The sequence below is a fragment of the Pagrus major genome, chromosome 2 (genome assembly GCF_040436345.1).
Source record: "Pagrus major chromosome 2, Pma_NU_1.0".
Classification (NCBI taxonomy): Eukaryota; Metazoa; Chordata; class Actinopteri; order Spariformes; family Sparidae; genus Pagrus; species Pagrus major.
Genome location: NC_133216.1, coordinates 31,954,420 through 31,980,304, shown reverse-complemented (window position 1 = coordinate 31,980,304; position 25,885 = coordinate 31,954,420). Strand labels below are relative to the sequence as shown.

At 39.5% G+C, this 25,885-nt stretch overlaps 1 long non-coding RNA gene across 1 annotated transcript; it reads right to left on the bottom strand.

Moving 5' to 3' along the window:
• Positions 1-743: 743 nt before the first annotated feature.
• LOC141016214 (uncharacterized) lies at positions 744-25,682 on the bottom strand. Its single transcript, XR_012180589.1, has 3 exons — positions 25,578-25,682; positions 25,108-25,323; positions 744-985 (listed from the first exon to the last, which is right to left on the bottom strand). It is a non-coding gene; the product is annotated as an uncharacterized lncRNA (long non-coding RNA).
• Positions 25,683-25,885: the final 203 nt, after the last annotated feature.

The following is a 25,885-nucleotide window of genomic DNA, read 5'->3' as shown; positions in this document are numbered from 1 at the left end:
CATGCAACCAACCTGCGTGGAACAAATCCTCATTCCGGTGGACCACAATGATAATGGCTACCATTAGTCACCCTGTGAAAAATAGGTCTTTACTTTCTTGTGTTCATGTAGATGTGTGCTGTCTTCATTTAATGTTGAACTTGTACACTTCATACTCTACTCTTGCCAATTCATGAGCAAAACCACCGAAACTGTAATTACCCTGTATAACATACATCCTTACATGTTTCCTGGTACTCTTGTAAAAGTGAGCTATGATATAAAGTAACATAATACAATATCTAACTTATAAACTCCCTTTTCTATTCTAGCCCATTCATAATGAACACTCACCCCCCTATGAGGCTGGGCAAACATCTGATGGGACAAGTGCAAGCACCTATTATTGTGTTGAAGACAGGGGTAAGTGGCTGCACTAGAAAATGGTCATGACTACAGAATCTGAATTACAGTGGCCAGAGTGACTGACAGATTACCTTTGCCTCCTTTATAGTGCTGCTGTGGAAAGAACTCCATTACTATTTTCCTCGTGGTCTTTTTTGTCGTGGTGTTAAGTCTACTGCTCGTCTACATTGTCTACCTCACATTATTTATTTGGAAGTAAGAAGTTTGGGTGGAACCCACGTTACCTGTTTTATCATTAAAAAGTATTACACTTTGTGTTCAAAAGCAGTAATTGTGTGTCTTTCTGTTTATTACATCTTTATTTACATTTTCAGATCTTCCATCACACAGATTAAGAATTCCAATGTTTCAATTCAATTTTATTTATATAGCGTCAAAACAAAATACAGGTTAGAGAGAGGGAGGGAGAGAGAGTGGCAAAGCACATTTCCACTAGATGCAAGATGGAGGAAATAAACAATGACAATGTCAATGATACTAATGAAACAACAACAATAATGACAATATTACAGATGGTGTTGAGCAGAATCATGGGGCAGAGGGTGGTGTGTACAGGTCCAGGCCCTACAGCTCCAAATACCTACAGAGAGTAAGAGGGGAAGAGAAAGTATAAAATGGTGGGAAAGGGAAGATGTTGGGTTAGTAACAGGCATTAAGAATTTCTCAATGAACACAAAGATGGTTTCTCCAGATAATATTGCTGTATTTACACTGCAATACAAACATGCAGACAAAGGCAGATGATGTGGCTTCTCCAGCATCATTTAAATTAATATTTATGTAAGTTTTAGTTTGAATGTATGTAAAACAATGGCAGTCAGAGCCCGTCATTTTTCATCAATATCGCTGAGGTTCTTCTGCAACACAGGAATATATCTGTTATAGGGACTTCCTAACTCTGTTGTAGGCTACAATAAAATAAGTAGTAACTGGTAGAAAGAATAGAAACAAAAGTGCTACATAAATATATACATACATAGGCCAAATATTACTAAAGCAATAATTCTGATTTCATTGAATTTCACTGTATTGAGTGTGGTGTCAGAATTTTCAGAAGAGAATCTCAATCTCTCGTGCACACACTGCCTGTCACAATGCAGCACCATGAAATAAATTAATACAACCTTGGAAGAGGGCACAGTAACTAAGTTTGAAACCCAACATTTAACCCACAATGTCAGTACATTATGTCTACATGATCCCACTTCTCCTTCCAAGACACTGTTTGGTAGAGCTGCACAATATATCGTTTGAGCATCGTCATCGCGATGTACGTGTGCGCAATAGTCACATCGCAGGGCCTGCGATGTAGGAAGCAAATGAACTCATCTAATTCCAAGGGTACCTGACACACGCTGTGCATGCGGACTCTGCATGTGCAGCGATCCACCAATCACATTAGTTCTTATTCAGTGTGCCTCAGCAGACCACGCCCCTGCACATGGAGTGAGTCGCTTGTAACAACATTAAAAAATGAGCAACGAACAAGAGAAAATCACCAAAAACGAAGACTTGGTGCCAAAAAGAAAAGCGACGTCAGTTATCTGGAATTATTTCGGCTACAAGAAGGATGATATTGACCAAACACGTGTTCTGTGTCGACAGTGCCTTGCATCTGTTGCCACAACGAGAGGTAACACAACTAATTTGTTTACTTATTTTCTACTATTTACAAAACAAGGGGTTGTGGACCACTCAAGAATCTGATGTAGAGCTGCTCTTATTATTTTATATCATTTTTGATAAAAAGAAAGATGTTTAGTTTTGCTGTAAAAGATTTCAGTTGTTGAATAAAAGGTTGAATAACCCGTTTATCACTCATTGTTAGTTACTTAATGTAAGTATGAAGCTAGAATGTTCCATTTTAAGATGAAGAGCTCAAAAGGTTCAAAGGTTTGTTTATTGTCATTCAATTCACGTTTGCACATGATAGAACGAAACAATACTCAGGTCCCAGCACAATAAAAGCAAGCAATAAAAGATAACAATAAGAATAACCCATTGTTTCGACCCTGTCTGGGTTTTCTTCAGGCTTGCAAACAAATGCTAATTGTCTGACTGACTTGTGGAGAGATGCTTCCCTTTCAGTGGTCTGAGCAAAGGTGAGATCCTTCTCCTGAGCGTATCATTTTATACCCCTCTACTCTTGTGTTTCAATGGTCCCTCCCCTTTTCGACGTTACGGAGCAATACTATAGTTCCCCTACAGATTTAAACTTTTTGTACATGAAATAATCTGAATGTAGGTTTTTAAAGTAAGTATGAATTTATGTATTTATGAAATGATCTAATTTAAGACTAACTTTTTAAGGTAAGTATAAATTGTTGTTTTAATTGTTTAACCCTTGTTCAATCCTCCCAATTGCCATACACCTTTTGTCCTCTGGGGTCAAAAATGACCCTGTCTGGTTTGACTGTTATTAAAAGCATATAGTATAAATGTCAATCAATTCTGTGTTACACCTTTCGTCTAACTTCAGTCCAACCCATTACCACAAATTTTTCCCTTTGTTTTGGAATTTAGGGCCAATATAACTTGTTTACATAAAAGTATACCCTGTTTTTGAGTGAAATTAAAATGAAACAATTAATTATTTTGACTTTATATCATTTTGACTATTTGACTTATCACAGAGTGGTATTTGTCAAAGTTTAGTGAGAATGCCGTTTTTGAATCATTTGAATTGTTTTAATGGCAGCACATAATCACACCTGCTGTCCTATGGGGTCAAAATTGACCCCGTCTGGTTTGACTGTTATTTAAAGTATATAAAGTGGATACTTTAGCCAATACTGTGTTACACCTTTAATTACAACTTCATTCAAACACATTAACACCATTTCTTTATTCCATTTGAAATTCAAGGCCTGTAAGACCTCATTTAAATGAACTTTTACCTTGTTTTTGAGTAAAAATAAATAAAATCATCAATTATTCTGACTATAGTTAACGCGTCACGTGTATTGATAGATCATCAGACTGGTATATGTCAAAGTAGAGTTAGGACGCTGTTTTTAAACCACTTCAATTTTTTTTAATGGCAGCAAATAATCACACCTGTTGTCCTCCCAGGTCAAAAATGACCGCGTCTGGTTTGACTGTTTATGAAACAAAGTATAAATTATCACCCACCTCTGTGTTTCAACTTTTTAGTCAACTTTATTCCAACTCATTACCTGACATATAAAACATGTCAACATTCATTTCCAAAATATTTAACTTTTCAAAACTAACTTTTCAGAATAGGGAGAAGGAAGAGCAACGGAAATGTAGCTTAATGCTGACCTTGCGTCGCTTGATGTGAGGTATCACCAGTTGTCGCCCGAGCTCATATTCAGGAAAGGAAGTTTTTTTCCCTACACACAAATTCAATGCATTACTCCTTTCCATATATATTATAAATATTATGAATAATAAATGTGCATTTCCTTGTCAAGGTTATCGACACCCCCTTTGTTGTGATTGTAATCTTCGATGATTTTTGGCCTTTTAACCTGGCCTTTTAACCCTCTAGGCGCCAGAGTTTATTTAGGAAAATATTCCGTTTGGATTGTAAGATTTCAAAAGGCTGTAGCTTGGAAGTGGTGAGAGATAAATTCATAGTGTAAATGAGAAAAATATTCATAATGACCTAAAGTTTGTGATGGGAGTAAATTTAATCATCTAATTTGCATATTGTGACGTCACCAGGTGACTGAAAGTAACTTTCAGTAAAACTGATTTTTGAACATATTTACACAGAAAAAAAATATTTATATTGTCATCTCATCCTCAAAATAAAGGAACAGGAGTTTGATTGGAGTAAATTTACTAATCTAATTTGTATGTCACCAGGTAAAATTCAGTAAAACGGAATTCTGAACATATTTACACAGTAGATTTTTTTTTTTTTCATCCTCTCATCCTCAGAGTAAATGAACAGGAATCTGATAGGAGTAAATGTCCTAATCTAACTTGTAAAAAGAAAAGAAAACTCTCGCCGTGATCAGCGTGTGTTGCTTGTGTGACAGTGTGCGCAGCTGCAGCACCGTCAGTCACTCGTCTCTGACGAGCGATTGTCATCAGAGGGCAAATCATCCCCTTCTGAATCGCGATCTGCAAAGATCTGTGCAAGCACCTCATCCACACTGTAAAGTCTTTTGGGCATTTTGTTTTTTATTACAAAAATCGCTGTCTGTCTCTCGATCTGTCCAGCACACTTCCGCCACCGCTCCGCGGCTCTCTCCTCTCCCACTCTGCCCGCTTAGCCGCTGCCGCTCCGACAGCCGGTGTCGGGTTTCAAACTTTTTTTTCTCAGGTATTTTGCATAGAAACACACCCCCAAATGACGTCAGGATTGAAGCTGTATCTATTGGCTATCTAGTGGTAGCAAGCAGTAACAGCACAAGGCAGTAGATTTAAAGATATGGGCTGTTTTAATGAGCAATGTTGCCTGTCGCAATAATGCGACTTTGGCACCTAGAGGGTTAACCTAACCCTAACCTGGCACGGCCTGCTGCCCATATTTTTATCCCATATTTCCCTGGTTTACTCGGGATGTACTGTTTGAATGGACAGCGACATCTGAAGGGGACCAGGCGCTCATCCAGTCACATCAGTGCATGGATCGTACATCAACGGCAAGAGAGACACCCACTTGGTCCCATACGTCTCGAACGGGAGCAAGTTTGTCTCGTGCACGGCGATCTTCTCTTGTGTCTTTATCATCAAATCGAATCGCTCTTGAGATTTGATGAAAATGGTAGCACGGAAAATTTCCATGCCAGACTGGGCTTGCAATATACTAGCTGTAGCTTCTTAACTGGATCTGTACATACCAGCGAGAATCAACATACCCACATATGCCTGCAGGACCATTCGATCCATCTTTCTCCACTTGTTGCCATACACACGTTGCCCCTCCTCGTTTCTCATGTTCAATAGGCTTGGGCAGAAACATGTCAAAAGTGGACTTTATGTCATCAATACGAAACCTTGCATATGCGGTTGGACCATGGTGGTTTGTCTCTCTCTCTGCTGTCAACATGCGTCGTTCGTCACTGGGAGGGATGGAAGACCAGATCAATGTTTCATCCTTTGACTGGAAATATTCTTCTATCTCAGCTTGGTCCTTTTCCTCAGATTCTTCCTCATCAGTTGATTTTCATCTTCTCTTCATCATCGTAAGTGCATTCCTCCACTTCTGACACTTCTTCCATTTCAGCTTCAGATTCTACCTCATCATCATGTTCATCATTTTCCTTCACTTCATACCCTTCTTCCATTTCTGCAGCAGGCGATGTGGGGGCTTCTTCAGAGGAAGAAGTAGCATGTGGTCCGTACGTTGGATCAATCACCTCATCATTATTTCAAGTTCAAGTTACTTTATTTGTACCCAGAGGTAGATTTTGTTTGCAGTAGAGTCCTCGTACACACATATGGAAAAAACATAGAGGCACATATCACGCATCATCCAACTTAGGACAGTGGAAATTAAAAAAATGGCAAATTAAAAAGTTCTTACAGGTCCAGATCATACTAAGATATTGAAGTGAACTACAATACTAATAGTAAAAAGAAAATAAGTAAGTAAATGAAATAAATACAGCAATGAGTAAATAAATAAAAGCAGCAATAAATAATCACCTGTGCAAAATATAGCTATGACTTATTCCTCAGTGTAATGGCTGCAGGGACAAAACTGTTTTTGCGTGTTTTTGTTCTACACCTAGGGATTGTAAACCTGCGCTCAAAGGGGAGAAGCTGAAACTCAGTGTGCAATGGATGGGAACTGTCATTTAAAATTGAACCACATATGCGCTGTAGCTGTTTTGTATGCAAGGTCTCCACGTTGAGTTGTGGCTCACCAATCAGCCTGCTAGACCACTTTACTATTTGGTTGAGTGAGCTTTTATTTTTCAAAGAGAGGTTCCCAAACCAGGCTGCTAGTGCAAATAATAAACGGATTCAATAAAAGCATGGTAAAAGAGAGTCATGATGGATTTGTCAATGTGGAAGCGACTCAGTTTCCTCCAACAGAACAGGCACTGATGCCCTTTTTATACACACAGCTTCACAGTTAGTTTCAAATGTGAGTTTTGAGCCTATAATCGTTCCAAGGTTTCCCTCCTCCCCTCTTCTGACCCTGAATCCTTCTCATCAGTTGATTCTTCCTCCTCATTATGTTCAGCATTGTCCTCCTGGTCATTCTTTTCCACAACATGGTTAAAAATGAGCTCACAAGCCTCCTGTGCAGTATAGCGCGTGGGTCAATGACGTGACGCAATTTTTTTGTGTTCTTATGGTTCAGTTGAATTTATAAAAGGTTAAAATTAGAAAATAAACTTACAAATTACTCGCATACATTCTCTTTTTGAAGACCTCATCTAAAATTTCTGGATTTAAATCAATTTTCAGAGAATATTCAGGGGATAATGGCAAAAATGTCAATGTGGTGTAACCATAAAAACTTTGTATCAAATAGTTAAACTTGTTCAAAAAAGGTGAAATTCTCAATAAAACACCCTATCAACTAGTTTGGCATAATCTTACATTTGTGTTGTTTAATAATGAATAAAATACATGGAACACCATTGTTCTGAATATTATAATTAATTTGGGGAATTGTGTCTCTAAAGTCAACTTCCTAAAGTGTCAAGGTGGTGTAACCAACATTTAAGGAGCCATTTTGTTAATTTGTGCAAGAAGACCATGTGACAGGAAATTATATCACAGAGAAGGACCCCTGATTAGCCTAACTGCTGCATGACGAGGTTAGTAACTCTCTTGGAAATCTTGATAATTTGACATATTTAGGGTATGGTCAGGTGTGCTTAGGGTTACATGTCAAATGGTATGACCCCAGGAAAACATTTATCATTCATAATAATTGTAAAAATAAGTATTTATTTAAAAAAATGTGTTTGAAATCTTCACACCAAGGCCATGTGCTTACATAGGTGTCCATCATAATGCCTGTTAAATTTGAATTTAAATTGAAATGTCAAATGGTGTAACCGGTTTCACCATCTGACTTTTATTACATTCCTTTTGGTTAGAGGCCGATTTTGTCAAATATCAGTAGTTTATGATGCTGATTAAAGATGTAATATGAACTAACTTACTATGTGGAACTATGTTTAAGTGTTGCGTGTTATATTTCTCTTGACGAAGTGGTGATTTATCCACAACTTTATGATCAAAGCTCTGGAAGGTTAGGATAAAATCATTATTTTGCATGGCTTTGATATTTTTTTAAATGTTTAGCTTTAATATATATTTGTATTCCATTCACTTACAATTTTAAGCAATATATAGTGCAATATATGTAATTTCATAATATAGCAGAATGAAGTGGGTGAACAGTGACAATGTTGAACATGAACAGCAGCTTTAAAAAGACTTAAAACTCCAATATGAGAAATGTTAGTCAAAGATTAAAATGTAGATCTGTAAAATTACATTTATTAACTTTCTATTGTTTCATAATTATTGCAATATAATAGAGCCTCTTTTCCCCCAATAGATGCCATTATCAAGCAAAGAAAAAGTGGCTCGTCACAGAGCACGAGTCAGTGCATATCCTGCTGCAAGGGCCAATTACCTTGCCAAAAGGCGCGAAAGGTGGTTTTACACACACACACACACACACACACACACACACACACACACACACACACACACACTTTAAATACTGTGAAAGAATATCAGGTTAAAGTCAGAGAAATATAGTGATTTAGGCTAATTGCTTTTATTTTTCTATTTTACCATTTAGTTATCAAAGGAGAAAAAGAGAGGGAAAGACTAAAAGTACTCCAGCAGCTGAGCTTTCCAAAACAAAGCAGGAGAAGTTGAGGGAAGAGTGGAGAAATTACCAGCGAGACTACAGAGAACAGAAAAGGGTGCTTGCTGACGTTCTCAACTTAACCCCACAATCTATGGACACGTCAGATGAGCAAATTCAGCATCTCGACAATCCAGAGCCTATGCATAATCATCTGGACGATCATGACTATGAGCAGCCAGTTGTAGAGAGACCGCAAGCATACTCAACCCCTGCAAGGAAAGGAAAGGAAAGGAAAGAAAGAACAAATATTATAGCTCAGTGCTGAAAGAGAGGGAAAAGCTGACGTCTGAACGTCGCAAAGTTAAAAGGGAACAAAAAAAAGAAAATGGTCAGTGAAAAGAACAAAATGAAAAACAAAAAGAAAGCCTCACAAATGAAAAGAGAGGAAGTGGCCAGCTTTCTCTGTAAGGATGAGAATAGTCGCATGTCATCACGCAAAAAGGATACAATAACTAAAAATAAAATCAAGCAGCAAAGGAGGTTACTGCTGCACTCTCTCAAGGACCTCCATGCACTGTACAATTCAACAGCCATGAGACACCTCAGAAGTCTGCATTCATGTAGGCTCACATGGAGCCTGTATTGAAGGATGCCATAGGCAAATGATGGACCAGTGACCCAATACAGGAACAAGAAAAACTTTTTTTTTCTCAGCACAGTGCCTTTTCTGAGTGAGTTTCAAAGGGTCACTTGGAATTTCAGTGAGAAATCGCATGGGAAAGGAGCTCCTGATGGAGTGGGAGGGGCTGTCAAGCGTACTGCAGACACAGCAGTCCAAAGAGGCACTGACTTGCAGACAGCTGAGGAACTTTACAACTTTCTGAAGGATCAGCCCTCAAGCATCAAGTACTTTTGGATATCCGAGGAAGCCATTGCCAAGTACGACGAATCAGTCCCAACAAATGTCCCAGCCGTAAAAAGGTACACTGAAAATTCACCAAGTGACCTCTGAAGAGCCAGCTGCGATTCAGTGGAGGGAAATTTCATGTTTCTGTGCAAGACCTGATATCTGCAAGCGCTATGATCCAACTGCAGTAGATCTCCGCAACCTGCAATCAGAAGACCTCCCCTCAACATCTACCAACTTACAGCAGGATCTTAAAGGCAAGTTCATTCTGGACAGATATGAAAGTAAGCCTTTCGTGGGACGGGTCATCCAGGTGGTGGGTGAAGAAGTGGAAGTGAGCTGCATGCAACGCTCTGGGTGGGAAGAATGTCTTCACCTGGCCTCATCCACCTGACATCCTATTCTATTATGAGTCTAATGTGCTGCACATAATCTCTGAGCCAGAACATTTGAACTCACGTCATTCAAAACTCATGACAGAGGACTGGAAACATTTCCCAGCACACACACAGCCCTAAACACACAATTCTCCCTCTCTCTCTATCCCTTCCAGCACCACCTCACACACACAACTTTTGACATGTTTTTACACTTATTCATTGCAGTCAAAACATGAGTTCACATGATTTTTTGAAGTTTGTTTTTTAAATTAATTCATAAAATAACACAAGTTCACATGATTTTTTGATGTTTGTTTTTTAAATTAATTCATAAAATAACAAGTCCACATGATTTTTGGATGTTTAATTTGTAAAAATGAATTAATCTTGATGTTTTTTCTTCATTGAAAATAATAAACTGGTTTGTTTCAATTGGTGTAACCAGTATTTTTCATAAAAATATTATAATATTCAGGAAAATTCATGTGGAATAAGATGTAATCCTCTATTGCAATGTATTAACATGTTTTTTAACAGTTTATACATAATTTGTCAAATATTATTTAGAAAACAAAGTGTTTTCAGCATTTGTCCTGCTCTATATTACAAGTAGTACACTTGCATACACTCTAGGTGGAAATAAATATTTAATATTTCTCCTTTGTTGTGGTTACACCACTTGACATTTTCAGGAGCAATCAGTCTTACCTTTCGTAAAAAATAATTCAAATGCTATTTCAAATTACATGAAACCAACATAAATACAAAATATATATTTTAGCAAATCTGATGCAAGCTTTTAAAACATTTTTGAATTGCTCATAATGCAAACCCTTATTTGTCACTGACCCGCCTCTGGCTCCTCATTGTGCTGCCTGTCTCTCTCAGACTAAAATGTGAAATGCTCCAACACCTGTGAGAGAAGACCTTTTTTGTTGTTGTCATAACCGTTGCTTGACCCCACACATCAAACATCCAAGATCAAAGATGTTTTGGAAAGCAGTATGGTGTGACAATTTGCTCCATCGCACCACTTTGTGCTGCAGGGTCTTATTGACCCCAGAGGACAATTGTTAAGGACAAGTAATTTTATTGAACAATAATTCAATCAAATTATTTCAAATTAATTTAAATCATGAAGAGCATAGTATCGGACAACATCCATTATTTTCAGACCATTTGATGAATAAAAAACAAATTTTGACGGGAAAAGATTTAACTTGGGGTCAGAACCCCAAGTCTACACGAGGGTTAAGGTAAGTATGAATTGTTGTTTTAAGTTTTTAAGGCAAGTATGAATTGTTGTTTTTAACTTTTATCGTTAATATGAATTGTTGTTCTAATTTTTTAAGGCAAGTATGAATTGTTGATTTTCACTTTTATGGTAAGTATGAATTGTGGTTCTAACTTTTTAAGGTAAGTATGAATTGTTGTTTTCAACTTTTATGGTAAGTATGAATTGTTGTTCTAACTTTGTAAGGTGTTCTGTTTAAGCCGCACGTGAGTGGTCAACTACATGATGTGTGGTGGCGTCTATGTGTCCGCACTGAGCGGGGGGGAGGGGCGGGGGTTACAGACACAGCACACACAGACAGAGAGAAACAGGAGGGAGGGAGACGCGTGCGTGAGAGAGAGAACAGCCCCTACAGAGACAACACGCTGGAAAGGTGAGAAAATGAGTGACGGCAGGAGACGCAGTAAAATTGAGTGTAGAGTATGCAAGGCTAAAATCTCATATCGAGCAGGCTCTACAAATAACCTGCACAGGCACATTAGAACTGTACATTCATCGGTGCAGTTGGAAGAGAACCTTCTACTAATGAAAGTGCCAGTGTGTCTGCTGCATCTGTTGCTGCTGCTGCAGTTGTAACCCAGCTTTCATTTTGAATTGAAGACCGTCCGGTATTGAATTGTTCTCAGGGGTTGAGAAAGGGACTCCCAATTCAAACAGACAAGGAGCATCTTGTCCGGTGCCTTTGTAAAGAGTAAAAATAATAATTTCATTGTTTATAGAGAATGTAAACAATCATTTGTTTTCACAAAGAAAGAAAGAGGGAAATACATTTGTGTTTTATTTTTATTTTAATCTATTGATGCAGAGTTAAGGTCATACAGTTGTGGTTGTATGTTGATGGTTATGTATATTTCTATGGTTTCCACTTCCAGCATTTGTAGCATTTCAGTTCAGAAATTGAAAATTGTGAATAAAACTGGATAGGTAGTAAACTGCTACCATAACCCTGGATAAATTCCACTTATTGGTTACCCAGTGTCTACACTACACCACCACAACCCAGAGCTCTATAAAGACAGTTTGTGTAAAAGGCTATGTACTTAAAAAATAATTTTTTGTAGCACTCTGTTGAGTATAATAAGCCATATAAATAATGAATATTTGTACATTAGTAATTAATTTTACACATAATTTTACATTATTTTTTGTAATCAATTAATTGAAGCAACAAAAAAATCGGAGGAGCCACTTGGGAGCTGAAAGACCCGGCTCTTTTTAGTGAGCCGAGCCATAAGAACAGGCTCTTTTAAAACAGCCGGAAGTCCCATCACTAACGGGAGGTGCACGGTCCTTCCCACTTGAAGCCTCAATCACTCTGTCCCAACTGGGTTGATGGTCGCGCTGGCGCCTCCTGCCGTAGCGTACCTCTGTCCAACCCCCATCCATTGTTTTGTTTTGGAGCTGTGTATTTATGTAATTATAGTTATTGAAATATTATTATTATTATTATAATTATAATTATAATTATTATTATTATTATTATTGTCGTCTACGAAATGAAAATACATTTATGTATTTTTTAACTAACTAAAATGATCTATGAATTGAAAAAAATAAATTTGTGTGTAAAATGAAAAGAAATTAAATTGTTTTTAAGTATATAAATGAAAAAAGCGTGTGCCAAGGGTGACGTTTTGACCTGTAGCACTTCCTCAAGCCAAGGCGCACTAAAAAGAAAACAAGTTGGCTGTTCTTGACTGGCTGACTGAGGTGCTTCTCTTCCTGTGGTCAGAGCAGAAGTGAGCTCTCTCTCCTACAAGCCTCCTTTTATTACCTCCCGATTTTGTGTCCCTTAAGCTTTAGTGGTTTCTTCTTAGATTGTCCTTTTCACTTCATTTGTCCCTCCCCCTTTCCTCCAATGTTATAATCTCCATATGAATTTAGATAAATTTAGAGTTTTTAAGGTAATTATGAATTGTTAACTTTTTAAGGTAAGTAAGTAGAGGTGTGTAGCACTAGTGTCTGCCAGACACACTATTAAAGCACCGATTCTTGAAACTTGGCAAAAACATGCCCCACTAAGAAAAGTGCTAATTCTGTTGGAAATTAATAACATTTTCATGAATAAAAAGAATCAAGGTTATAATCAGGGGGTCCTTTGCACATATGTAAGGTTCTTTTATAGGTTTATTTTTAATTTTTATTAATTTAATGATTATATGCTGGCCCATTGCCTACAAAATCAGTTGTCCTCGGATAGGAGAATCATTTCAACTTGATTAAAAAAGAATAATATCTTTACCACATGACAGAGTACATTGTAATATGTATGAACAGTGAGTTTTGAACAATATTTACTATTATTTTGTGGTTGCTCAAAATGTGTCCCACATATTCGTCACCACCGTCAGATATTTATAAAAAGCAATAAAATCAGGCAACTACAAGGTCAACTACATTCCTGAGGACCCCATTTTCAAACCTTCAGCTCTACTGCATGCTTCAAGATCAATCAAGCTCCCGTAAGTTTGCTATTTTCTCTTAAACTTGTTCATATTTTTGGACACTGCTACTGTCACAACCATAACATGTCAACACCATCTCTTTTGTATAAAAAATATTAGATTAGATTATGACATAAATGTTTACTTTTTACGAAGAGGTCTGAAGTAGCTAGCAACAGAGGGTAAACAAGATGGCTAATGTGAACAACTCATGCATATCATGTGAAAGAGTAGGTTTTTGTCACCACCGTCAGGTTTTCTGTCTGACGGTGGTGGTGACAAAAACATCCAAATGGTCCTCAACAGAGGCTAGAATATAATTGTTGATCTGTAATGTTTCATTAACCTCTTTTATATTTTTATTTTTGTAATTCCCCCTATATTTCTTCCATATCGTCCAACCCTAGGGGATGAGGTGTGCCTTCCTTCCCTCTCAATTCACTATTATGCCATATTCATTTGGCTTACGTCATTTGGGATGCACATAGTGCACCTATTACCTACGTACATAGCACATAGTATACAATATCCCTTGTAGGCTATGCATCTCCAATGACTAAAGCCAAATGAAAATGGCATGACAACATTTAACCAAATCTAACATTCACTGTAATTGTTATGTGCTTTATTTCTCACTGCGCATGTGCAAGTTACAGGTTTGTTCTGGGGGAGGAATGCGGAAGTCTGTCATTGTTATTGGTGTGCTGAGGTTGCAGTAAAGTCATGAAAACCTACAGTTGTCATCGTAGTTATTGAGCCAAAATTGGTAGTAGAGGATGGCCGCTGGTAACTATAAAGTTCCGCCAGCGTTTGATGAGAAGAAATCTTATGAAAGCTGGAAAAATGAGGTCGAAATCTGGAGACTGGTTAGTGACTTGGATAAGAAGAAGCAGGCCCTGACGGTTGCCTTGTCGCTAATGGGAAGAGCGAGGGACAGCGCGCTGGAAGTAGCCGCAGAGGATTTGAACATAGTGGATAATGGAATGACTACACTTCTGAAAAAACTGGACTCTGTTTTTGAAAGAGGAAAAGGACCGCCAATACGAGGCGTACACGGAGTTTGACCGGATAACGAAAGACAATGGCGTTTCGATAGTGGATTACATTGTTGAGTTTGAACGGAGGTACAACAGAATTCACCAGTTCAAAATGGAGCTCCCGGATGCAGTGTTAGCATTCAAGCTGTTAGGCACTGTGGGACTGAATGTTAAAGATAGACAGTTGGCACTTACCGCTTGTCCACGCCTCACGTTTGACAACATGAAGGCCGCATTGAAGAGGATTTTTGGCGATACTACGCCACAGAGGGGCGCTGATGCACTGCAGGTGAGCGGAGATGCAACTGACGCTGCCTACTACACAAAGATTACCGGCAGAAGAGAAAGTAGGTCAAATATGCAACGTCAAACAGCTGTTCAAGGTACCAATCCGCTTGACAGATACAGCAGGAGAACGAGATGTGCAGTCTGCCAAAGCATATATCACTGGGCAAAGGACTGCCCCCACAAAAATGAACATGCTAAACTGACAGAAGATGAAAGACAAACAGAGTTTGAAGAATGCAACATTACTTTATTGTCTAAAGACACATTGTCTAACACAGAGATTTTCATGTTGGAGTCTTTGGGATCTGCTGTGATTGACACGAAAAATGGCTTGATCATTATGTCAGTCAACTAACACAGGATGAGTTACTTAAAATGAAGGACATAAAAAGTGCAAGACCATTCAAGTTTGGTGATGGGAGAATTGTCCATTCCACAAAGAAAGTGAAAATCCCAGCTGTGATAGCACAGACTAGATGTCAAATTGAGACAGAAGTTGTCCCAGCCGATATCCCTTTGCTTTTAAGCAAAACGTCACTGAAAAGAGCAGGTGCAGTTTTGGACATTGAGAATGACAAAGCCATTATTTTCAAGCAACCTGTGAAACTTGAACTGATATCGTCAGGACATTATTGTGTGAACTTGAGGGATGAGAGTTCCCCAGGTGGAAGTGACATCCAAAATGAAGATGACATCCTAATTGTGACAGAAAACATGACAAAACAGGAAAAACAAAAAATTCTATTGAAACTGCACAAGCAGTTTGGACATGCCTCAGTTGACAGACTGAAAAAACTACTGACCTGCTCAGGTAATACTGATGAGGAGTGCACCACAATCCTGAAGGATATTGTAAAGAACTGTGAGACATGCATTAGATACAGTAAACCAAAGCCAAAGCCAGCAGTAGGTTTACCCATGGCCTCAACCTACAATGAAACTGTAGCTATGGACTTACATGAGCTAGAGCCAGGAGTGTGGTATCTGCATGCCATTGACCACTTCACACAATTCAGTGCAGGGAGCATTATAACCACCAAGAAACCCAAAGAGATAGTGAAGCACTTTATTCACTGCTGGATAAGTGTTCATGGTCCTCCACGCAGACTGTTCACTGACAATGGGGGTGAATTTAATAATGAGGAAATGAGGGACATGGCTGAAAACTTTGAAGTGAAAACGACTGCAGCTTATAGTCCATGGAGCAACGGTCTATTAGAAAGGCATAATCAAACTCTCACTGAAATCCTGTTGAAAGTAAAGAGAGACAACGGATGTGATTGGAAGACAGCCCTAGACTGGGCCCTGATGGCAAAAAAACTATGCACAATGTACATGGCTACAGTCCCTACCAGCTAGTGTTCGGGCAGAACCCAAATCTGCCGTCAGTTCTCACTGATAAGCTCCCAGATCAGAAGGGACTAGCATGGCTACTTGGATGGCCCAACACATCTCAGCACTACATGCTACAAGGAGAGCATTCACAGAAACAGAATGCTCTGAGAGGATACGAAGAGCCCTTCGTAAACAAGTGCGACCCACTGATGACCGATATGAAATGGAGGATAAGGTTTACTACAAACGGGTGGATTCTACAGAGTGGAAAGGTCCAGGTGTGGTCATCGGCCAAGATGGTGTGGTGATGTTTGTTCGCCATGGAGGCACTTATGTTCGTGTACATCAATCCAGACTTCGAAAGGTTGATGGCTCGCAAGATATGCTGAGAGAAAGAGATAATCAGTTGATGGGAACTGAAAATGCCACATTACCAGAAACTGGACTCTATAAAAATAAGACTGACAATGAAAGTGAGGAAGAGGCACCCTCAAATGATGAAGATGCTGAGGATAACAATGAGCCCCCTCACACATCAACACACTCAAATACTACTTGTGAAGGACTTAAGCTGAAAACTGGACAAGTAGTTACATACACAGACAGTGGAAGTGACCAAGTACACACTGGAAAAATCCTCAGCCGGGCAGGAAAGGCCACTGGAACGCACAAAAACTGGTACAATTTACAGTACACAGAGCCTGAGGAAATTGCTGGTACAACTGGATCAGTGGACTTAGGACAAGTAGACAATCTTCAACTGGGTCCATCTGAACATGTTGAGTTATGTGCAGACTGCCATAAAGAGGACGTACTGATTGTGAATGATGATGCCTTCATACCTGCCAAACACGCTGAACTCAGCAACTGGAAACAGAACAATGTGTTTGAAGAGGTGAAAGATGAAAGTCAGAAATGCATCTTTACAAGGTGGGTGTGCACACTCAAGGAGACACCAGATGGTGTTGTCCCTAAAGCCAGACTAGTTGCAAGAGGCTTTGAGGAAAAGAACACTGAGGAGCTACCAAAAGATTCAACTACGTGTGCTTCAGAGTCCCTAAAAATGATCATGGCTGTTATATGTCAAAAGAAATGGCAGCTGAACTCCATAGACATTAAAGCAGCCTTTTTGCAAGGTAAAGAGTTAACCCGAGATGTCTACATTCGGCCTCCCCGAGAAGCTCAGAGCAAAGGAACTGTGTGGAAGTTGAAGAAGTGTGTTTATGGCCTGACAGATGCTTCTCTGTACTGGTACAACAGGGTAAAGGACATTATGCAGCAGTCGGGAGGTACTGTTTCAAAAGTTGACCCAGCAGTGTTCTACTGGTTGGATGACTCCTACCATGTGATGGGAGTCCTTGCTTGTCATGTGGATGACTTTATCTGGGGAGGTTCGGAAGAACGTTCTCCATGACAGTCATTTCTCACTTGAAAGCTACTTTTCAAATTGGACGTGAAGAACACAACAGCTTCAGCTACATTGGAATGGAGGTACTCTCTGTAGAGGATGAAATACAGGTGCAACAATGGATGTACATAAAAAATCTCCAACCCATTCATGTGGACCCCACGAGAGCCCCCTCCTAACAGACACTGAATATGATGCTTAAGTCAAAGATTGGCCAAATATTGCGGGTGGCGAGGCAGAGCAGACCCGACAGAATGTGTGACATATCCATCCTGGCGTCAAGTACAAAGCATGCCACTGTTCAGACTCTGCACTGTGCAAATAAACTGATCAGAAAACTGAAGTCAGAGGAGGTGACTTTGAGGTTTCAGTACTTGGGAAAAGACAGCTCACTAAAGCTGGTGGTGTTCAGTGATTCATCCATGGGAAATCTTCCAGATGGAGGCACTCAAGGTGGGCACCTGATCATGCTTATGGGAGAGGTTGGAAGATTCTCGCCTATATGCTGGCAGTCAAAAAGGATCAGGAGAGTTGTTCGGAGCACTTTAGCTGGAGAGACTTTGCACTTGGAGATGGCATCAACAGTGCAGTCTTCCTAGCTACACTGTACTCAGAGATCACCACAGGTGACTGTACAAGCAACAATTTGCTAAATGGACTAAACAACAAAGTTTTTTTACTGTTCTACTTTAGTTATTAAAGCTGAAACTTTAAACCTGGCTATCTGTTAAGAACACTAAAAAAGGAGAAAAATAAATATTTTCTTTGCACTGTTTTTCTTTAAAGAGAAAAGGGGAGTTTGTTATGTGCTTTATTTCTCACTGCGCATGTGCAAGTTACAGGTTTGTTCTGGGGGAGGAATGCGGAAGTCTTTCGTTGTTATTGGTGTGCTGAGGTTGCAGTAAAGTCATGAAAACCTACAGTTGTCGTCGTAGTTATTGAGCCAACAGTAATTCCCCCCAATTTCATAGTCATTACGCTCAACTTTGACTTTATGTATTTTAGGAAGTTATGGCTAGGCAGCAGCTATCTGTGGAGGAGAGAAGGAGAAGAAACAGGGAATATCAAAAGAAGTGTAGAGAGAAAACACACAGTGATGCAGAGTTAAAGGAGGAATACCTCAGAACGGAAAGGCAAAGATGGAAGAAGAGGGTGAAGGAAGGGAAGATAAAAAATATCAATGACTTGAATGAAAGGGAAAAGAGAAGTCAGAGAAAGGCTTGGAAACGTAGTCAACAAGTATCAAGAGAACGTAAGAGAAAGGGCTCAGATCACCCAGAAACTCCCCCAGACAGTCCAGCGGATCATGCCATACACGAGCCAGCTCGGAGTAGGCAGGCTATAGCAGGAGAAAGGGAAAGAAAGAAAACAGGAGCGAGATACTCTAGAGAGATGAAAGCTATTAGAAATAAACTTCAAGAGGTAACAAAGGATAGGAACAGAATGAAAAAGCGTTGGGTACGAGAACAAGCTTGGAATAAAAAAACACAAGAATCACCAAGAAAAAAAACAGAGCAGCTGCTGCGGGGAAGCCAACTCAAAAACCCCTCCATCAAGAAAACTCTGCTGTTCCACAACACACTCATTCATGAATTGAAACAAAACAAGTCTGCCCACAAGAACAAGAACTTGACTCTGTCAGGCAAGGCTCTCATATAACACACTGCGGAAGAGGAGGCCTACTGACAAAAAACCTACATACATTCAAACAATTACTCAGAAGGTTCAGGATTTCTACCATAATGCAGCACGAATGACAACTGACAAACAGGACACAATCACACGCAAGAAAATCAAGCATCAGAGAATGATTCTGACTAGGGCTGGGGCGACATGTCGACGTCATCGATTACGCCGACGCAAAAAATGTACGTCGATGCGTTGTCCGACCAAAACAAAAAATGGCGGCAGTGAGTAGCAGCAGCAGCAACGCCAGTGAGTCAGCTGATGCTGAACTCGGCAAAAAAAGAACACGTATTTCGAAGGTATGGGACTATTTTACAGTAAAAGGGAGCGACTCTGTTGTTTGTCAGCTTTGTAAAATGGAAATGGCCTATCATAAAAGCACGACGGCTATGCACCAGCACCTCAAAAGGCGGCATCCAGGAGCAGCTTGTGCAGATGACCCCTAACCCTAACACCGTAAGTTTTCAACTTTTTTTTCTTTTCTTGTTTGTTTTGTTGTACATATTATATTACGCAATGAGTCGTCACATTTTAATACCGTATTATAACATTAAACATCATAATGTACCCTGTCATTCATCCAAACACCCCCACGTACACATGCAGGCACACCCACCCACACACCTCAAACTCAAAACTGATATAAGCTGCTCTCTGTTTTGTTGGTTTTTATTTCTGATTTTTGTTTGTTTTGTTTTTGTTTGTTTTTCTGTCTGCCTGCTTTGTTTTGCACTGTATTAGTCCTGTACTACATTGATTGTTGTTTTGTAATTTCTTTTTTGTAATTTTCATTTTGTAATTGGTCACTGTCATGCCGTGACAGCTCAACTACACACATAGGATTTGATTACTTGCTGATTTAAACGATGGCAATAGACAGTATGATTAGGATATATTAAAATCCTCTTATTATTATTATTATTATTATTATTTATATATAATTAATATTTTTTTAAATAATTTTTATTAATCTGTGTGCTGTGTGTGTGATTTATGTTTTCAGGAATAAGCAGAAAAGTGTGGAGGACTACTTTCAGAAGAAAAAAACAACCCCCTGCACCCCCCAGGAGGCTGCTGTACTGACTGAGAGCGTCCTATCTATGATTGTGAAAGACATGAGGCCGCTTGCTATGGTTGAGGGCGAGGCATTCAAAGAAATGCTGACCACTTTTCAATCAGGTTACACTCTGCCCTCTAGGCGCCATTTTACAAGTATGATGGAGAGAAAGTATGAAACTTCAGTGGAGAAACTAAGGAACGAACTAAAAAAGGCCACATCCAAAATTTCCCTTACCACTGATGCTTGGACTAGTCTGGTCACAGAGGCTTACTTAGGAGTAACTTGTCATTTCATTGATGACAATTGGGATCTTGTCTCCTTCAATTTAACAACACTACCAATTGAAGAGCGACACACTGCAGAAAACATTGCCTCCTGGGTGGAGAAGGTGGCAGAAAAATTCAACATTTCCTTGCATAACGTCCCCGCCATTGTGCATGATAATGCAAGTAACATAGTCGCAGCTCTCCGCATCCTCGAAGAGAAGTTTGGAGTGGCATCTTATCGGTGTGCTGGGCATACACTGCAGCTAGTTGTACACCATGCAATGAAGGACCCCATGATTGATAAGGCACTATCAGCTGCACGGGGCCTCGTGAAGCACATCAGGAAAAGTGAGCCAGCTAGCACCAAACTTAAGCAGAAACAAAAACAAATGGGCACAGCTGAGCACAAACTAATCCAAGATGTAGCTGTCAGATGGAATAGTTCATACTATATGGTTGAACGTCTGTTAGAACAGCGATGGCCAGTGGTTGCGACGCTGTCAGATCCAGAAGTCACACACCGTGGGAAACATTACCGTTACTGTTTTTCTTAGTGGACAATCTTATGTCACAGCTTCTGTTCTCCCCCCCCGCTAAAAGGTCTCCTGAAATCCACCCAAAACAGATCCTTTGATTCTGCTGCCGTGAACCTGTTCCAGAGCCATGCAGAAGGGGAAATCTTGTCAAGGTGGCAGCCGAAGGTATCTGCATTTCAAGAGGATGGGAAAAATGTGTCACTCATTGCTGCTGCCCTTGATCCACGTTTCCGAAAACTGAAATTCCTTTCTCCAGAGGATGCTCTGAAACTGCAAGTAAGAGTACAGAGTGTTGCACTTGATCTCAAAAGGGAGCAGAGAGCACAGCTACAGCAGGCAGCTGTGGGGCAGGAAGCCTCAGCAAGTCCCTCACCAAAGAAGAGGTCTGTGTTGGACACTTTGTTGGGCACAGATTCTGAGGAGGAAGACAGCAACGAAGTCATGGATCAGGATGAGGATGGGGACAATGAGACCATGAGGAAAAAAGTACTGTTGTATTTTGGGGAAACGCCTATCGCAAGGGACAATGACCCCGTTAAATGGTGGAAGGATAACGCAACAAGATTCCCCACACTGGCTGCTTTAGCCAAATCGTATTTGGCTGTACCTGCCACATCAACGCCATCTGAAAGGCTTTTTTCAGTTGCTGGAAACATTGTCACCAAAAAAAGGGCGAGCCTGACTGCTGAGCATGTTGAAATGTTAACATTCCTCCACTCCAATGCATGACTACATCATGTCTTTAATTAAACACACACACACACACACACACACACTGAGTATTCTTAAGGGAAAAGTGGCAGAGTGTATGTTAAGAGCACTTTTTTGCAGAAAGCAAAGTAAATGTTATATTTTGTTGGTTCAAGAAGGACACCACTGCTGCTGCTGTTTATATTTTATTTATTTATTGTTAACATTTGTTTGTTTGCACAACAGTTTTACTTATTGAAAGACAGTATTTTATTTATTTTATTTTTTGTTAAATGCTATCTCTGGCATCAGATTGCACTACTGTATTCATTACTTGAATTTTATTTTGGAATCGTTAGATTAATCGATGCATCGAAAAAATATTTGCTAGATTAATCGATTACAAAATTGATCGTTTTGCCCAGCCCTAATTCTGACTGATACAGTATTGAACGTCCACAAGGAGTTCACCAAGAAGGAACCAAGAGTGAATCTCAGTTATTCATCCTTCTGTGCCTTACGTCCATTCTATGTCACAGCACCAAGACCGTTGGATCGTAAGACACACCAATGTCAGTACCATGAGAATGCTAAGCTGATGCTTGAAGTCCTAAGAGAAAATGGTGTTGTCAAGTCTAGCAAACTGGAGGATAGTTTTGAACTTGTCTGCTGTTCACAGACAAGCGAGGCATGTCTTCTGTGCTCCTGCACCCGGTGTCTCCACAAACATACACTTCCCACACCACAGCAAGACCAGACCAATGTTGAATGGCAGCAATGGGAAGGAATTCAGGATCAAACAGCAGTTCAACACAAGACTTGCGATGCACAGTGGCACGCTGGGAGAGCTTCTCCAACGATATAAAGACAAACTGAAGACAGAAACAACAACACACGTGTGCTCAGTTCAGAACCAGACCAGAGAGTACAGGAGCATGATCGAGAAGTGCAATGATAGCACAGTAATTGTGCACGTGGACTTTTCTGAGGTGTGGAAGTGCAAGTATAGTTCTGAGGTACAGTTATGCCATTTTGGTCAGAACCTCCCACAGCTCAACCTGCACACTGGCATGTACTATACAAAAGAACAGAAGACAGGCTTTTTCACAGTATCAGAATCCAAGCGACAAGATGCGTCTGCCATTTGGACTCACATGGAACCAGTCCTGCCCAGCAAGCAATACAAGAACAAGAAGAACTTTTTTCTCCTCTGCATTGTCCCTCCAACTCTAGGTTTCAAGAGAACAACCTGGAACTTCTTCCCCACCTCACATGGGAAGAGAGCCCCAGACGGCATTGGAGGAGCTGTGAAAAGGACTGCAGACAGCCTTATACTGCAGGGGAATGACATTGTGAATCTTCCATGAGATGGTTGGCAGAAGCCGCTGCAGCACTAAGCTCTATATCATTACTGAAGCTGACATGCAGCCATATGACGCACTCCTTTCTCAATCACTAAAACCTGTACCTGCAACAAGGAAACTCCATCAGGTCACACCAACACACCGAAACGACTCTGAGATCGATTGCAGATCACTGTCCTGTTTCTGCAGTGAGCCACAGATGTGCGAGTGTTTCAGCACAACAATATTCCAGGTGACTGCCAACACACCCAGAGTACAGGTTGAGGATGATGGTCCTATACCAATGCAAAAGAGGAAGGGTCCTTTGGCAATGTTGATGGAGAAAACGGAACAGGAGGAAAGTGAGCAGGAGGAAATGGAACGGGAGGAAAGTGAGCATGAGCCAACAGAGCAAGAACAACTGACCAAAAGTGGTCCTGACGGGACTGTGACAGATCTATCTGCTGATGTAGTTCATTGCGGAGATTGGCTTGCGGTCATTTATGACCAGAACTGGTGGTTAGCAAAGGCTGTCACTGTGGACTCATCATCAAGATGTGGAAGTGGAGTTTTTCCACCCTCATGGGCCCAACACACGATTCTATCCAAAAAGGAGGTGGAAAGGATATGTACTTCACCATTTGACCATATTCTGGTCAAACTTGAGGAACTGTCATCACCAGGTCGTGTAAGCAGGACGAGGGAGATATACAACCTGTCTGCTGAAGTCATGGATTTCATAGAGGAGAAACATATACACCATATATTTCCTGATAAAGCTAAATGAGTGGTGGAGTGATGTAAAACAGTCAGGGAATACTCACAGGAGGTCACGAATTATTATTATTTTTGTGTCAGATGTGTTTAGTGGTATTTACACAGAATGCTTTCTGTAATTTGAAACATTTCAGTTTATGGAAAAGAGACTGTAAGACGTAGTTATTCATTTATCTGTTCTTTTATTTATTTATCTGTGGGGGGCACTACATGACAGTTAAATATGAGGTCAGTGATGAATTCTATCTTATTGCTACTGGTAATGATTTCTTTTTTACTTATGATGATTATTAAGGGGTACTTTTATTAATGATAGCCTATTGCTAATTGAACATGTTTCTTATTGACGGTTTGCCACAGTGCTCACAATTGTTATTTGTTATCTGTTCTTCATGTCCAATATACAGTTTACAGAAGAATATAATGTATTATTTTATGAGTAGGGGACACTAGATGACAGTTTAAGATGATGTCAGTGATGCATTGTACATTATTCCTACTGGTAATGACTATTTTTTACTATGATGATTTGATATTTGATGATATGTAAGTAAACGTTGTATGATGTTAGATCTTTTAAAAAGGAGTACACGTGAAACAGTATAAAAAATGAACAAAAGTGAATATTCAACATTTAACAGCATATGTGTACTAAGAATGCCAGATAATGATTTAAAAGCTCTAAATACATATTAGACCAAATAAATAAAAATTAATTTGCTTTTTATTGTGTCTGACAGTGTTGACAAAAACAAAGTAATAACTGGAAAAACGATTATTTTATGAAAAAAATACAAAATGAGGAGGTTGCACTGGTACATTGCTGAACAGCCAAGACCTTGGTCTATAATGATATACCTTCAGATTTTGTAATTTAACTAACTTTTTATTTTCAAAATTAAAACCTGTTTTATCCAAATTCCCAAGAATCATTGAAAGCCACTGGACCAGTTCTAGGTTCTGATGGAGTGGGGCGACAAATTAAACCAGAGACCAGGTTCTTTAAAATTAAAGCCGGTACTTTAAAGTAAACAAGAACAATAAACATAACGGTGTTCAGACAGTGTCTAAGGTATCCTGCAGGTATGGGTTAGGGTTGGTATTCACTTTCCCTTTTTCAGGTTTATTTTCCTAAATAAGAAATATTCTTCCTTAATAATTCATCCAGGTAGGATGATTTAAATTAGAGATTTTGTTATGTTAGACTGGTCTGTGACTAACTATCTCAATTTATGGTAATAGGTTGCACCTATTTTGGTTTCCTTATTTTTCTATTAATTCCATAAGTAGAAAGACCTTTTCACCATTTAAAAGCATCTAAATCCAAATAAAGTGAAACAATATTACACCTTAAATCACAATATTGACAATTATGAAACAGAATGTAAACATGTAACACTTCAGTTCAAGTTCAATAAGTTTAAGTTCAGTTCAGTTATTGTTCCAACTCAGTTCAGTTCAAAAGAAATATCTACAACACTCCTACCTCTCTGGCAGTTTACCAGTAATCCATCCGGCAAATCCTCATTGAAGCGATGAATATGAAGGTGAAGATGAAGATGCCTTTAAGGGATGTAGTCTGTGGGTTTGGCTCGCCATCTTGTGTCCCACGGTCGCGTGCCTACGTGTTGTCTCCCGCACCGAGGAAGAGTGTCTCTCTTTAGTCAAACTTCATTCAGGAGCAAGCAAAAAAAAAACTGACCTGTACAGCAGGCCATAAACAAAATAAATTACTCTGTCCATGCAAATGAAATAGCCTTTTACAGCGAGTTTAAATCATAATGTAATGTACATAATGATGTAATATTTTTACATGAAATAAAACTCTTTGGTTGATAACCCGCAGACTATTAGCCGCTAAACAGTTTAGCTAAGGCTAGCTCTCTTTGCTATACCAGTCACTCATTCAAGTGCAAACAGTACAACGAAGCATCAATAAAACGAGCTGAAACTCACCAGAACCGCTGTGGTTTATTCAAACATGGTCCTCATGAAACACCAAGTACATGGGTATTATTTTCCAGGCGTTAAACCAACTGTCTTTGTAACTATTTCACTCGTTAATTTCTCTGCTTCTCTCCCCTCCCCCCTTCGCTCTCGGCTCAGCTCAGCTCTGGCCGGAGCATGCATAAACACGGGCAACGAGTGCCTTAAAGGGGAAGCGTCATCACATTTCTTAAAGGCATTTTTAAATAATTTCCATTAAATTATTGCCGAATCTGTGTTAAAGCAACACTAGGTAGTTTTTCGACCTTAAAATAATG